Source organism: Plecotus auritus (genome assembly GCF_963455305.1).
Source record: "Plecotus auritus genome assembly, chromosome: 2".
NCBI lineage: Eukaryota > Metazoa > Chordata > Mammalia > Chiroptera > Vespertilionidae > Plecotus > Plecotus auritus.
This window is the reverse complement of record NC_137771.1, coordinates 144,547,678-144,561,632: the sequence shown is the minus strand read 5'-3', so window position 1 is coordinate 144,561,632 and position 13,955 is coordinate 144,547,678. Positions and strand designations below refer to the sequence as shown.

Below are 13,955 nucleotides of genomic sequence, written 5' to 3'. Positions count from 1 at the left end.
AGTGTCCTGTAGTTTTTTGCATATAGGTCTTTTACCTCTTTAGTTAAGTTTATTCCTAGGTATCTTATTTTTTTTTTGGTACGATGGTAAATGGGATTGCTTTTATAGTCTCTCTTTCTGTAAGTTCACTATTGGTGTATAGAAATGCCATAGATTTATTGGCGGTAATTTTGTATCCTGCTACCTTGCCGAATTCATTTATTAAGTCTAATAATTTTTTGATGGAGTCCTTAGGGTTTTCTATGTACAGTATCATGTCATCTGCAAATAAGGACAGTTTTACTTCTTCTTTTCCAATTTCGATGCCTTTTATTCCTTCTTCTTGTCTGATAGCAATGGCTAGTACTTCCAGTACTATGTCGAACAGGAGTGGTGAGAGTGGGCATCCCTGTCTTGTTCCTGTTCTTAGGGGAAATGGTTTTAGTTTTTGTCCATTGAGTGTGATGCTGGCTATGGGTTTATCATATATGGCTTTTATGATGTTGAGGTATGATCCTTCTATTTCCACCTTGCTGAGAGTTTTTATCAAGAAAGGGTGTTGGATTTTGTCAAATGCTTTTTCTGCATCAATTGATATGACTATGTGATTTTTTCCCCCTCAATTTGTTTATGTGATGTATCACATTTATTGATTTGTGGATATTGTACCATCCTTGCATCCCTGGTATAAATCCTGCTTGGTCATGGTGTATGATCTTTCTGATGTACTGGATCCGATTTGCTAGGATTTTGTTGAGGATTTTGGCATCTATGTTCATGAGGGATATTGGCCTGTAATTCTCTTTCATTGTGTTGTCTTTATCTGGTTTTGGGATTAGGGTGATGCTGGCTTCATAGAATGAGTTTGGAAGTGTTCCTTCCTCTTGAATTTTTTGGAATAGTCTGAGGAGAATAGGTTTTAGTTCTTCCTTGAATGTTTGGTATAACTCTCCTGTGAAGCCATCTGGGCCTGGGCTTTTGTTTGCTGGAAGCTTTTTGATGACTGCTTCAATTTCTTCCATAGTTATTGGCCTATTGAGATTTTTAGAATCTTCCTGATTGAGTTTTGGAAGGTTGTATTTTTCTAGGAATATGTCCATTTCCTCCAGGTTGTCTTGTTTGTTGGAATAGAGTTGTTCATAATATTTTTTAACAATCCTTTTTATTTCTGTGGGGTCTGTTGTTATTTCACCTCTATCATTTCTCATTTTGTTTATTTGAGTCCTCTCTCTTTGCTTCTTGGTGAGCCTGGCTAGAGGTTCATCAATCTTGTTTATCCTTTCAAAGAACCAGCTCTTGGTTTCATTGATCGTTTGTATTGTTTTTTTTTTGGTCTCAATGTCATTTATTTCTGCTATAATCTTTATTATCTCCTTCCTTTTGCTCACTCTGGGATTTTCTTGTTGCTCTCTTTCTAATTCTTTGAGTTATAGTATTAGATGATTTACTACCATTTTTTCTTGTTTTTTGAGGTAGGCCTGTAGAGATATAAATTTCCCTCTCAGGATTGCTTTCATTGTGTCCCATAGGTTTTGGATTGTTGTGTTTTTGTTGTCATTAGTTTCCAGAATGTTTTTAATTTCTTCTTTGATCTCATTGGTAACCCAATCAATATTTAATAACATGCTATTCAGCTTCCAAATGTTTGAGTGTTTTGGATTTTTTTTATTGTAGTTTATTTCTAATATTATGCCATTGTGGTCTGAAAAGATGCTTGGTATGATTTCAATCTTCTTGAATTTGGGGAGACTTTGCATGTGACCCAGTATGTGGTCTATTTTTGAAAATGTCCCATGTGCACTTGAGAGGAATGTATTTCCGCAGCTTTGGGGTGAAATGTTCTAAAGATGTCAATTAAGTCTATCTAATCTAGTGAGTCATTTTGGATTGTTGTTTCTTTGCTGATTTTTTGTCTAGAGGATTTATCTAATGATGTCAGTGGTGTATTAAAGTCCCCTACTATGATTGTATTGTTGTCTATCTCTCTCTTGATATCTTCCAGGAGATTTTTTATGTATATGGGTGCTCCTGCATTCTGTGCATTTATGTTTACCATGGTTATATCCTCTTGTTGTATTGATACCTTTATTATTATGAAGTGGCCTTCTTTATCTCTTGTTATGGCCTTCACTTTGAGGTCTTTTTTATCAGATATAAGTATTGCTTCTCCAGCTTTTTTTTTTCATTTCCATTTTCCTAAAAGATATTTTTCCATTCCTTCACTTTCAGTCTCTGTGAGTTCCTTGTTCTGAGGTGGGTCTCTTGTAGACAGCATATATATGGGTCATGTTTTTTTTTTTATCCATTCATCCACTCAATGTCTTTTGATTGGAGCATTTAGTCCGTTTACGTTTAAAGTTATTATTGTAAGGTACTTGTTTGTAGCCATTTTTATTTTTTGAGGCTGTGTTCCTTCTTACCTTTTTGTTTCTTCTTTTTACAGCATTCCTTTAGCATTTCTTGCATTGCTGGTTTGGTAGTGATAAACTCCCTTAGCCTTTTTTTGTCTGCGAAGCTCCTGATTTCCCCTACAATTTTGATTGATAGTCTTGCTGGATAGAGTATTCTTGGATTCAGTCCCTTGCTTTGCATCACTTTGTGTATTTCCTTCCATTCCCTTCTAGCTTGATGTGTTTCTGTTGAGAAATCATTTGATAATCTGATGGGGGATCCTTTGTAGGTAACTCTCTGTTTCTCTCTTGCAGCCTTTAAGATTTTTCTCTTTGTCGATAACATTTGCCATTGTAATTATGGCGAGTCTTGGTGTGGGTCTTTTTGGATTCATCTTGCTTCAGACTCTTTGTACTTGAGTAATTATTTCTTCAAATAAATTTTCTAATCCTTGCTGCTTTTCTTGTCCTTCTGGCAGCCCTATAATACGTATGTTATTTCATTTTGCATTGTCCCAAAGCTCCCTTAGGCTCTCCTCCTGCTTTTTAATTTTTTTCTCTAGTTGCTGTTCAGATTGGGCTTGTTTCTATACCTGATCTTCTAACTCATTGATTCGGTCCTCTGCTTCTTCTAGTCTACTGTTGAAGCCTTCCATGGTGTTTTTGATTGTAGCTATATCATTTTTCATTTCTTCCTGATTTTTGCATAAGTTATTGATTTTCTCGTCCATCCGATGTATGAACTGTATGACCATTACTCTAAATTCTTTTTCTGTCATGTTTCATGCTTCCGTTTCACTTACTTCCTTACTTGGCGATTCCTCCGTTTCTTTCCTCTGGGGATTGCTTCGTTGTCTCCCCATTCTGACTATCACTAGAAGGTTCTGATGTCGAGTTGCAGGAGCCTGGACCATGTGTAGTGGGAGTTTTGCACCCCCCAAGTGTCACTGAAGAGTTCTGATACCAAGACGTGCGGTTGCTGTGGCTTGGTGGGAACCATGCTCGCCCTGAGTCAGAGTCACAGGCACTTAGTGTGGCCTTGTGTGTGCACCTAGAATCAGGGACCCTGCCTGCGCCACATTGAAACAGAGAACCCACTGGCGTGTGCCAAAAATCCAAGTCCCCTATTGCTTGTCAGGTGTCAGAGGCTCCCTGTGTCCATGCCAAGAATCAAGTATCAGAGTCTCTGTTTCTTGGTGCTACCTCACACTGAGAATCAGGTCCCTGTGTGCACATGCACCAAGAATTGGAGTCACTGGCTCTTAGTGTGAATGTACTGGGAATCAGGGATCTCAGGTGCACGTAATGAGGAACAGAGTCTAGTCACTGGTGGTCAATGCTGCCTCTTGTGTGGAGATTCAGGGTTCCCGATCTGCCCGGGAGACCGGGTTGCTCAGTCGCACTGTGTTGGCAGGAGGTCCACTTCTGCCCTGCGGTAAACAGCCTTCTGTATGTGCTGGCCCTGAATCAAAGTCAGGTGGCACTGCCCCTTAGTGTGGGTGTGGGGTCTGGTCACGCGGGTGTGCACTGTGGAAAACAAACTCCCTGTGTTCTTGTACCCAGGCTCAAATTCAGCGCTGCCTTCCTGTGTGGGCACAGGGTCTGGTCGTGGGGAACAAACTCCCCGAGACTGCACATCCAGGTTCAAATTCATCGCAGCCTCTCTGCTAAGGTGCAGGGTCTGGTCATGGGAAACAAACTCCCTGGGTTTGCACCCCCAGGCTCAAATTCGGTGCTGTCTCCCTGCATGGGCATAGGATCTGGTTGCAGAAAACAATCTCCTCAAGGTCATGCACCTATGCTCAAATTCTGGACTGCCTTCCTGCCTGGGCATGGAGATGAGTCGCGGGAAACAAATTCCCCGAGTTCGCAAGTCCGGGGTCAAGTTCAGCGCTGTCTCCCTGCCCTGTGTGGGCGCGGGATCTGGTTACAGAAGACCACCTCCCTAGGGATGAGCAGCTAGGCTCAAATTCCACTCAGTCTCCCTGCCTGGGCACGGAGATGAGTCGCGGGAAACAAACTTCCCGTGTCTGACACCAAGGCTCAAAGTCAGGCAGAGTCCCCACTGCTTTGTGTGTGCAGAAAGCCTTATTGTGCGGCTGGGGTCTGGTAGTTTCTATGTCGCTGCCGCAGGGGCGGCGGGGGAGGGGATTGGCTTTGTGACTCACAGAAATCTGAGGCCGGGTGCCTGGAGTCCTGGTGTCCCTGGGTCTGCAGCTGTGGTGGCAGGTCTTCTACCAGAGTGGCTGTAGGGTCCTGGTTTGCTTCCGAGACCAGACGGGGTGGTGGCGAGGCTAGGATCCTAGTCTCAAGCAGTTCTGTTCTTCAAGATGGCGTGGTTTCTATGACGCCGGTGTCCTCCCCGGAGTGTTTGTGGCGGCCGCGAGGTTTTGCCGTCTGAGACTGCCTGGATTGGAAGCCCCCTGGAAAAACTGCAGGGTCTAACTGTCCCTATTTCACTCACACCCATACCCACACACACTTCTACTGCTCCCTCACTCTCTGACACACTCTCCCTCCCTACCTTCCTGCCGGTCGCCATCTTGCCTCATCCTGCTCTTGGCATTTTAATTATTATGTGTCTTGGTGTGGTCCCCTTTGGATTCCTTTTGTTTGGGGTTCTCTGCACTTCCTGGACTTGTAAGTCTACTTCTTTCACCAGGTGGGGGAAGTTTTCTGTCATTGTTTCTTCAAATAGGTTTTCAATATCTTGCTCTCTCTCTTCTTCTGGCACCCCCATAATTCGATGTTGGTACGCTTGAAGTTGTCCCAGAGTCTCCTTACACTATCTTCATATTTTTGGATTCTTTTTCCTTTTTGCTTTTCCGGTTGAGTGTTTTTTTGCTTTTTTGTATTTCAAATCTTTGACTTCATTCTTGCGATCCTCTAGTCTGCTGTTGGATCTCTGTATATTATTCTTTATTTCATTCAGTGTATGCTTAATTTCTAGTTGGTCCTTTTTTATATCCTTGAGGGTCTCGCTAAATCTATTGGCCTTTTCTAGAAAATTCTTGAAAAACCTTATAACCGTGGTTTTGAACTCTATATCTAGTTGTTTGCTTTCCTCCATTTCTTTCATTTGTGACCTGTTTCTTTGTCTCCACATTTTGGCTGTTTCCCTGTGTTGATAGAGTGGCTTTGTGTGCTAGGTGTCCTATAGGGCCCAGTGGCTCAGCCTCCCTAATTACCTGAGGTGGACACTCTTGGTGCACCCCTTTGTGGTCTGTGTGCACAGTCTTGTTGTAGTTAAGCCTTGATTGTTGTTGGTATCGCTTGGAGGAATTGACCTCCAGGCCAATTGGTAGTGAGGATCAGCTGCGCCTACGATAGGAGAACTTCTGTGCTGGAGACACCCTAAAGAGACAAGACTTGCTTCAGTGGGGCTTTGGTGCTCACTGAGTCTGCCCCCTGAGTGTGTCCCTTATGGATCTGAGGAGTTGTAATCTGGATGGTCCCACTCTGACCCCTGGGAACACTGGCTCTTGGATCTCCAAGGAGGTGCTAATTTAGCCTCTGCCTGAGGCCACCCAGCAGGAGCTATGGAGAGATCTGCAGATTCCTCTTCTTTGTTTGGGTTTTGGAGGTGCCCAGATGAGGCCCAGCTGTGAAGCAATACAAGCTGCTGTGGTGCCTTGGGCCTTCTTTTGGATGTTCTGGGTCTCTCTGACTCAGTTGCACTTTGTTAGGTAATTTTAGATTTCAAAGGCCATTCATATGCAAAAGCTTCTGCACACAGCTTGGGTGGGGCGGAGTCTCAGGGCAGAGCAAACAGCAATGGCTTCCCGTCAGCCCTGCCCTAAGAGGCCCCTGGGTCTCAGTGTCCCTCAGTAATTGCTGCAAGCACCTCTCAGAGAAAGCTGCCCTCGAGTTTCGTCTGCTGCCAGACAGTCCATTTTCTCCCCGTATGAGTCTGGGTCCCCAGAGTCTCGCCCGGAACTGGAGTTGAGAGCAGTCGGGAGTTTGTGTCTCCCTCCCGCTTGAAAAAGTGAGCCGTGCACTCAGTTGCCAGCCCTTTCCTCATGCACGCGCCTCTGTACCTCTGCCTTTATCTCCGCAGTTCCTCTGAGTCTCAGTGTGCTTTTCTCTTGCCTTCTAGTTGTAGAATTTCCACTCAGCCCGCCTTCCTGTGGTTCTGGATGATGTCTATTTTGTCTTTTAGTTGTAGTTTTGAAGTGGTTGTGCGAGGCAGCAAGTTCAGGTATTTACCTATTCACCATCTTGTTTTCTCCTCGCAATGGGAAATATTTTTATCTTCTCTTTAAATACTTATCATGGTTTTGTGGAAAAAGTATAATTTCAGGCAGAACGGGGATGGTGAAGCAGAGGTTCCCAGTATACACTTACTTTTTGTGATAATGATTACTTGTACAAATAGGATATTAGATTTATAATACAGTGATACTAAAAGCACTGGTAATGTATTTTCCTTATATACAATATAAAGATTGTATCTACATGGGCAGAAAAAGAAAAAGGTTAGAAGTGGTTATAAGTAAATAACATTTATAATTTTATACCTATTTTCTTATTCAATGTTTTTCAACATATAGAATTTATAATTCAGTGAAAAGCAATCAAGACACAAGAGAAATTTAAGTGTATATTAAGAAAAAGGGGGATAGCCCAGCCAGTGTGGCTCAGTGGTTGAGTGTCAACCCATGAACCAGGAGGTCATGGTTTGATTCCTGGTCAGGGCACATGCTGGAGTTGCAGGCTCAGTCCCCAGTAGGGGTCATGCAGGAGGCATACGATTGATGATTCTCTCTCATCATTGACATTTCTATCTCTCTTCCCCTCTTCTTTTCTCTATCTGAAATAAATAAAAACGTATTTTTAAAAAGGGAGGAGAATAGAGTAGTTTTCTATATAAGATACAGACAGAACATACTTTTTCAGAGACTAATTTGTAATTTATAAATAATTATAGCATGGAAACTGAAGATTTCCTTTTTAACTTTAAGATAAAGACTTTCTTGAGGCCCTGGCCAGGTAACTCAGTTGGTTAGAACATTGTCCTAATGCCAAGGTTGTTGGTTAGATTTAGGTCTGGGCACATAAAAGAATCAACCAATGAATGTATAAATGGATAGAACAACAAATAGATTTTTTTCTCTCTCCCTTTATCTCTCTCTCTCTCTCTCAAACAATAAATAAAAAAGCAAGCAAACAAAAATACTTTTTAAAAATTCCTACACCTAAGACAGTTCTCAAACCTCATTTTTGAAGTCACAACAGAATGTCAACGACCTATATAAAACTCAGAGTGCTTGTCTTTGGTTGGTTACCACCTTTTAAATCGTTGAATGAGTAGACAAAATGGGAAATAATATGAAGTGTAGGACTCTCATAGGTTAAAAGATTGTTGATGACATGATTTATCATTTAGAAAATCTTTATCCCTGACAGCTAAAGTCATACTTCTTGAGACTGAGATAACACCTCTAACTATGCTTCTGTGTGTAAGGAGTAGGACGAGCATTAGTGAAGGAGCCATCTGAACTACATCAAAATCCTGAACTGTCACTAATAAGCTCTGACTCCTCCTTAGTAGAGAAAGGAGAACTGGATTCAGTGCTTGCAATAGTACATTTCAGCTTAAAAAGCTATGCTTCTAGAGCAGCCGGGGGCAAACTACGGCCCGCGGGCCGGATCCGGCCTGTTCGGCTGTTCTATCCAGCCCACGGAGCCGAAAGAGCGGAGGGTTCTCTTGCTCTCCCCTCCGCTCCTTTACTTTGAATTTATATTAGTTCACACAAACACTCCATCCATGCTTTTGTTCCGGCCCTCCGGTCCAGTTTAAGAACCCATTGTGGCTCTCGAGTCAAAAAGTTTGCCCACCCCTGTTCTAGAGTCATTTAAACTGGAATAGAGTCATTTAAACAGGACTTCTGGTAGCATCTCTGGATCTCCAGGTTCTGTAACTTTCACGTCTTTTTTTGGCCTCCTTTGAAAGGACTGGTTCATAGAGCTCTAAGTGCAGGGAGACAAAAAACTAGACAGGGCCAGAGTATCTCCTGGCAAACCAAGACTAGGAAGATTTGGGGAACCGTGATATTCCTTACTATGCCAGTTCCTCTCTAATAAATTATACTTTTTTTTTTTGAAATATAAAGACACATTCCAAATCTATCTATTTAAAATCATTTTTTTTTCTTTAAGAAGACAATGTTCTTAAAACTCAGGGCCACCTTCTCACGTGCTCTCTGGGTAAAAACCAAGTATTTCTTCACTGGTGCATCATTTTGATTTTAGAAAAACATTACACACCTTTAATCCATTTCCCAAACCCACTAAAAATATCTAAAAGCCTAGCAAAAATAATTTATGAGTACAAAGAAAAAGGGGATTTAAAAATGCCTTCTTTGTTCCAAAGAGAACAAAAGACAATAAAAATTAAAATGCTTTCTCTGTTCAAAAGAGAACAGAAGATGGAATAAAAATTATAACAGCAAAAGATTGTGAGTGTATTTTTCCCAAACAGAAACTAAAGGCATAATTAACTTTTTTTAAATAAAAACATTGCTGGTATGTATACATTTTCCAGCTTTGTGGCCATTTAATATAAAAAATTCCCTTGGAAATTACACTGTGGTAATAGCATATTGGTTACTGGTTTCCTCTACTTGGAACTTTATTATTTGAATTATTTGCAATGGTGACTGATTGCATCTCACAATATCCCCTATTACTCTTGCCTCGGTAGCAGACATGCATCATGCTAATGTAACTGATATATATTTAATTAAAAGGCTGCTATTGCCTATGTACCAATAGTAGGAATTATTGAAAAACAGCAGAGAAGAAGGCCATTTTGAAAATTGCTTTGGTAGAATACATATTCAAATAAATGCAAAAATTCCCTCTGTAATATGGAAGTTGAAATAATGGGGACAGGCCTTTAGCAACTAACGGTATCTTACACAGATCATGAAACAAGGACCATCCTATATAATAAAAGCATAATATGCAAATCAACTGAACAGCGGAACAACTGGTTGCTATGACACTCACTGACCACCAGGGGTAGATGCTCAACACAAGAGGTGCCCCCTGGTGGTCATTGTGCTCCCACAGGGGGAGCACTGTTCGGACAGAAGCTGGGTTCATGGCTGGCGAGCCCAGCAGCAGTGGCAGGAGCCTCTCCCTCCTCCACTGCAGGCAGGCCATAGTGAGGGGTCCTGGACTGCGAGAGCCCTGGACTGCGAGATGGGACATTCCCCGAGGGGTCCCGGACTGCAAGAGGGTACAGGCCGGGCTGAGGGAACCTCCCCTCCACTCTCCAGTGCACGAATCTTGTTGACTGGGCCTCTAGTTACATAATAAAGTAGAGTTAGGACAATCTAATCAGAGACATAAACTGGAAATGATTGGACCCTGTGTCATAAAATCAGACTGCATTTCTAGGTAAGTGGCTTCTGTAATTCCTCCATTCTTGGCTGAAGTAGTGACCCGTAACTGATAAAGATTATAGAATTATTAGGACAAACAAATATGGTTAAAGGTTATTTTCTTCCCTCTTAAATTTTGAAAAAAAAAAAAAGAATCCATTCAGATAAGATCAAAAGTTTACTTCCAACCATATCACCTACAAAAAAAAAAAAAAAAAAGAGTCCTAAAGATAAACTCTAACTTTTTCCCTCAATTAAGGTTCTGAAAGCAAATTAAAGCAAAACATTTTATAAAAGCTTTTGAAAAGGAGAAATAAAAATACAAAAATATTGAGGCAGCATTATGTTTCCTAGCAAACCTCAAATGAATGTTCCCTGATAATGGTTATCTTTTTGGGAAAAGGGACCAGCTTAGTAGCATATGCTTAAATGATACCATACCCGGGAGGCATTTGTGTTTCAAATTGCTTCAAGGAGAATGTTTTTTATTTTTTTAAACATCATCACAGCAGGGAAAAACAAAACAAAACAAAACCCAAGACTTCAGTCTTGTGTTAGATCATTAGTTCGAGCCAAGTCACCTCTCATTATGTGGTGCTAGTTTTCCCCCTACACATGAGCTCTGTGGGGATTTGGTTATTTAATGTTGCCTGCTGTTCATGTTTTGCTTGCATTTTCTTCTGTTAAGTACTTTACACAGTGTAAGTGCTGGAAGATCTGCAGTGGCCTTGGTGTCCTCTTTGGAGCCTGTGTAGCTGCTAGCATTAGAATGTCCTTCCATATGTAGTAAATAGCAATTATTCTGAACTTGGATGAAAATAACAAAATATTCCCCTGCAATACCTTAAAAAGATGCTAGGAAACAGAAAGAAGTTGTATACCTTCAGTGTGCCTGTGACATGTTTCTATAATAGGCTAAATATGTTGATCATTAGAATCTGATTTTAAGCTACTGCCTTAATTATTTTTAAGATATTCAATATATATGATACATTCTATAAAATTTAACATCAAGACACAAAATATTGCCGAAAAGATTTATAGTTCCAAACTATAGTGAGTCAATCCACATTCTTTTGCTAATAGGAAACAATGAAACCAGAGCGGCACACAGAATTAAAGATGCTTTGATCTCATTACGTAGAACTTCTGTGGCATGGAGATGCCTTTGAAAACTAGACTTCTCATGCACTAGTAAGCAGGGGCATGAACTTCACTTCTATCATTAACTAGCTAGTAAGCTTGGGTAAGTTACTTAAACTTTCTAGACAGCGCAGTTCTTTCATCTAGTAATAATACTAATAACAGTATCTATCTTAGAAAATTATTTTGAAGATTAAATGAGCTAATAATCTAAAATGCTTGGCTCATAATAAGCAAGTTGTGATGATTATCACTGGTTAAACACTGTCTATGTACAAGGTATGCTACATACACTATCTCTAATTCTTTCAAATCCTGCAGTTGAGTGTTTTGAATCCCATTATAAACAATCCTATATAATAAAAGCCTAATATGCAAATCGACTGAACGGCGGAATGACTGGTGGAATGACCGGTGGCTATGATGCGCACTGACCACCAGGGGGCAGAGGCTCAATGTAGGAGCTTGCCCCCAGCCTGCAGGCCCCAGGCTGGACAAGGAGGGTGCCAGTGGGGACCCCCCAATCGCCTTGCTAATCGCCTCACAGATCGGCCCTGATCGCCGGCCAGGCCTAGGGACCCTACCCATGCACCAATTTCATGCACCAGGCCTCTAGTATCTCAGAAAATTTAAACCACTTGCCTAAGATTACATAGCCAGTAAATTGTGGAGCTGGGATTTGAACACAGATCTTTTTAGCTCTAAATGAGTGGCTCTTAACTGGGAGTGATTTTTGTACCCCATCCCCAACTGGGCAATGCCTGGGGACAATTTTGGTTGGCATGACTTGGAGCCTGCTAACTGGCATCTAGTGGGTAGAGGGTGGGATGCTGCTAAACATCCTACAAATGCACAGGACAGCCCCCAACAACAAAAAATTATTCAGCCCAACACACCAATAGTTCTGAGGTTGAGAAACCCTCCTCCAAGACTCTCATGACCTTTCCAATACACCTGCTACCTCACTCGAATACAGTGATGCACAAAGTTAACAATTTGGGGCCATTTAATACTGCAAAAAAGGAAGTTGCTCTTGAAAAAAATGTACACTGAAAGTGGACAACACAGTATATCTCTGGCACACTACTGCTTTCCTTTGGGGACTTCCTCCCTCACTCCATGAGATTTTGGGGAAGTTGCCAATCACAGTGCTGCCCCCACCTCCGAGCGTACAGGCTGGTACATAAACTCAGCCTGGCCAGTCACAGTACCCATTTCCTGGCATGGGGCAGGGTTGGGCAGGGCCTAACAGAGCCAACCAGAATTTTCTGGTATCAGTACATACACTTTCACGACAGAAGGTCTCATTTTGCTGAGGTTGTTGAGCCGAATGCTGAGCTCTGGAGCGTAAAGAAGCATAAAGCAAAGAAGACCTTTGCAGCAGGAGAAAATGAGGTCAACGGACCCAGAAAAGCACTAAAAGTCCGCATGATTCCTGAGATGGAGCACTGCTGAACTACCTTCCTAGTCTCACACCTGGAAAAAATTTATTTTTACTTAAGTTAGCTTGGGTTGAGTCTGTCATTTAGAATCAAAAGAACCCTGCATAATACAGTATCCATGCTTTTTTGGCATATATTTTAAAAAATGGCAATGCAGATTCACACACTGTTGTCTCTATTTAAAAAAGGCAGAAGGCATGAGGTCTCCGCTTGAGAAGTGTACACTCTGCTCGTTGATAGGGAAAAGACGTATAAATGCCAGAACTTCATCTCCTCATCTACATACTGGGCTCCTTGAGAGTGAGGACTGTGTTTTCTAATTCTCCATCCCAACCCACATGCATATCTGACCCAGCGACTGGCATGTGTTTAATAAGTAACTGCTGGATGGCTAAGCTGTTATGATTGTGAGGCCTTCTAAGGACTAGTCCAGTGCACTCTATTTTCCTCATTTCCTTTCAATACAATACCATTGACCTTTGGGAAACATTATGCTATTCACTAAAACAGATTCTGCAAACTCAGAATTGTTCATAGTAATAAAATATGCCATAGTCTGCAGAAAGGAGGGACTCTTTCATCAAAGCTATCTGAAATTTTCTAACCTCATTTAAGATGATAAAACATCTTAACATTCCATATTTAGTTAAGTCCATAGCTCAGTTAAACTCACCAAACTGTAGTAAAAATATAAAATATTCAAACAGAACATAGTTGAATTTTTATTGTTTAAAACATTACTTCCTTTATTTCAAATGAACATTGGTTGCAGAAAGTCAAACATAAAAATAAAAAAAAGCACACAAATAAAACAAAAATAGTTCTTAGTACTTTCCTTTAGTCTTGTATCCATCTTAGGACAAAGGTTTGCCTCCTCACCCACTCTTGACCCCAGAACTTTTCGTTCTCCTGATTTTCAGATTCTTGCTTGAATATATTTTGGTAACCACTCAAATACCATGAAGACAGCCACCTTAACTCCTACCTGGTCCTCAAACAACAACCAAGCTCTAGCTGGAGAGAGTTCAACCTTGTGACATGGACACTGGCAATCCTCAGTGAATGAGAATGGGCTTAATGTCGGGAGTCTGTCTATTCCTGGCTGCAGTAGCTTCTGGTTCCAGATATAGGCTTTGTGGCCAAATGAGGTTTAGGAGACAGAATTGCTCTCTAAATGGTCATCTTGGCTACAGTTCATCGACATAGGGCCAGAATGGCTGGGTAAACTATTGGGCAAGATCCAGGAAGGAAGGGGTTGACAACAGGGTTTGGACTATTCTAGGCAAAATTTACATGGCGGTCTAAGTTGGAAACCACACATTTCTCTCAGAGGCTGCTCTCCTAAAAAACATATCTGTTTTGTCTGGTGTCTTCACTTGTACCTGCTCTGCTCTGTGGTAGTCCTAACTCATTCTTAACACCTCGACAGCGATTCAGAAATGTCCTAAATTTCTGAAAAGAACAATTTGAATCATTCCTTTGTTGAGATAAGTATGTTAACTATTTCTGCAGATATTACAAAATAATAGTATGTAATATCCCTGTTAAGAGGAATATTACAAACAATTTAACCCAGCCTTTTTACTGTATTTATTGGTTATGAAACTCAGGCA

The 13,955-nt window shown here is 41.2% G+C and overlaps 1 protein-coding gene across 3 annotated transcripts in view; it reads right to left on the bottom strand.

Moving 5' to 3' along the window:
• The window catches only part of EPHA6 (EPH receptor A6), a 1,057,231-nt gene that overhangs the window by 30,746 nt on the left and 1,012,530 nt on the right, over positions 1-13,955 (bottom strand). The gene's annotated exons all lie outside the window — the stretch shown is intronic.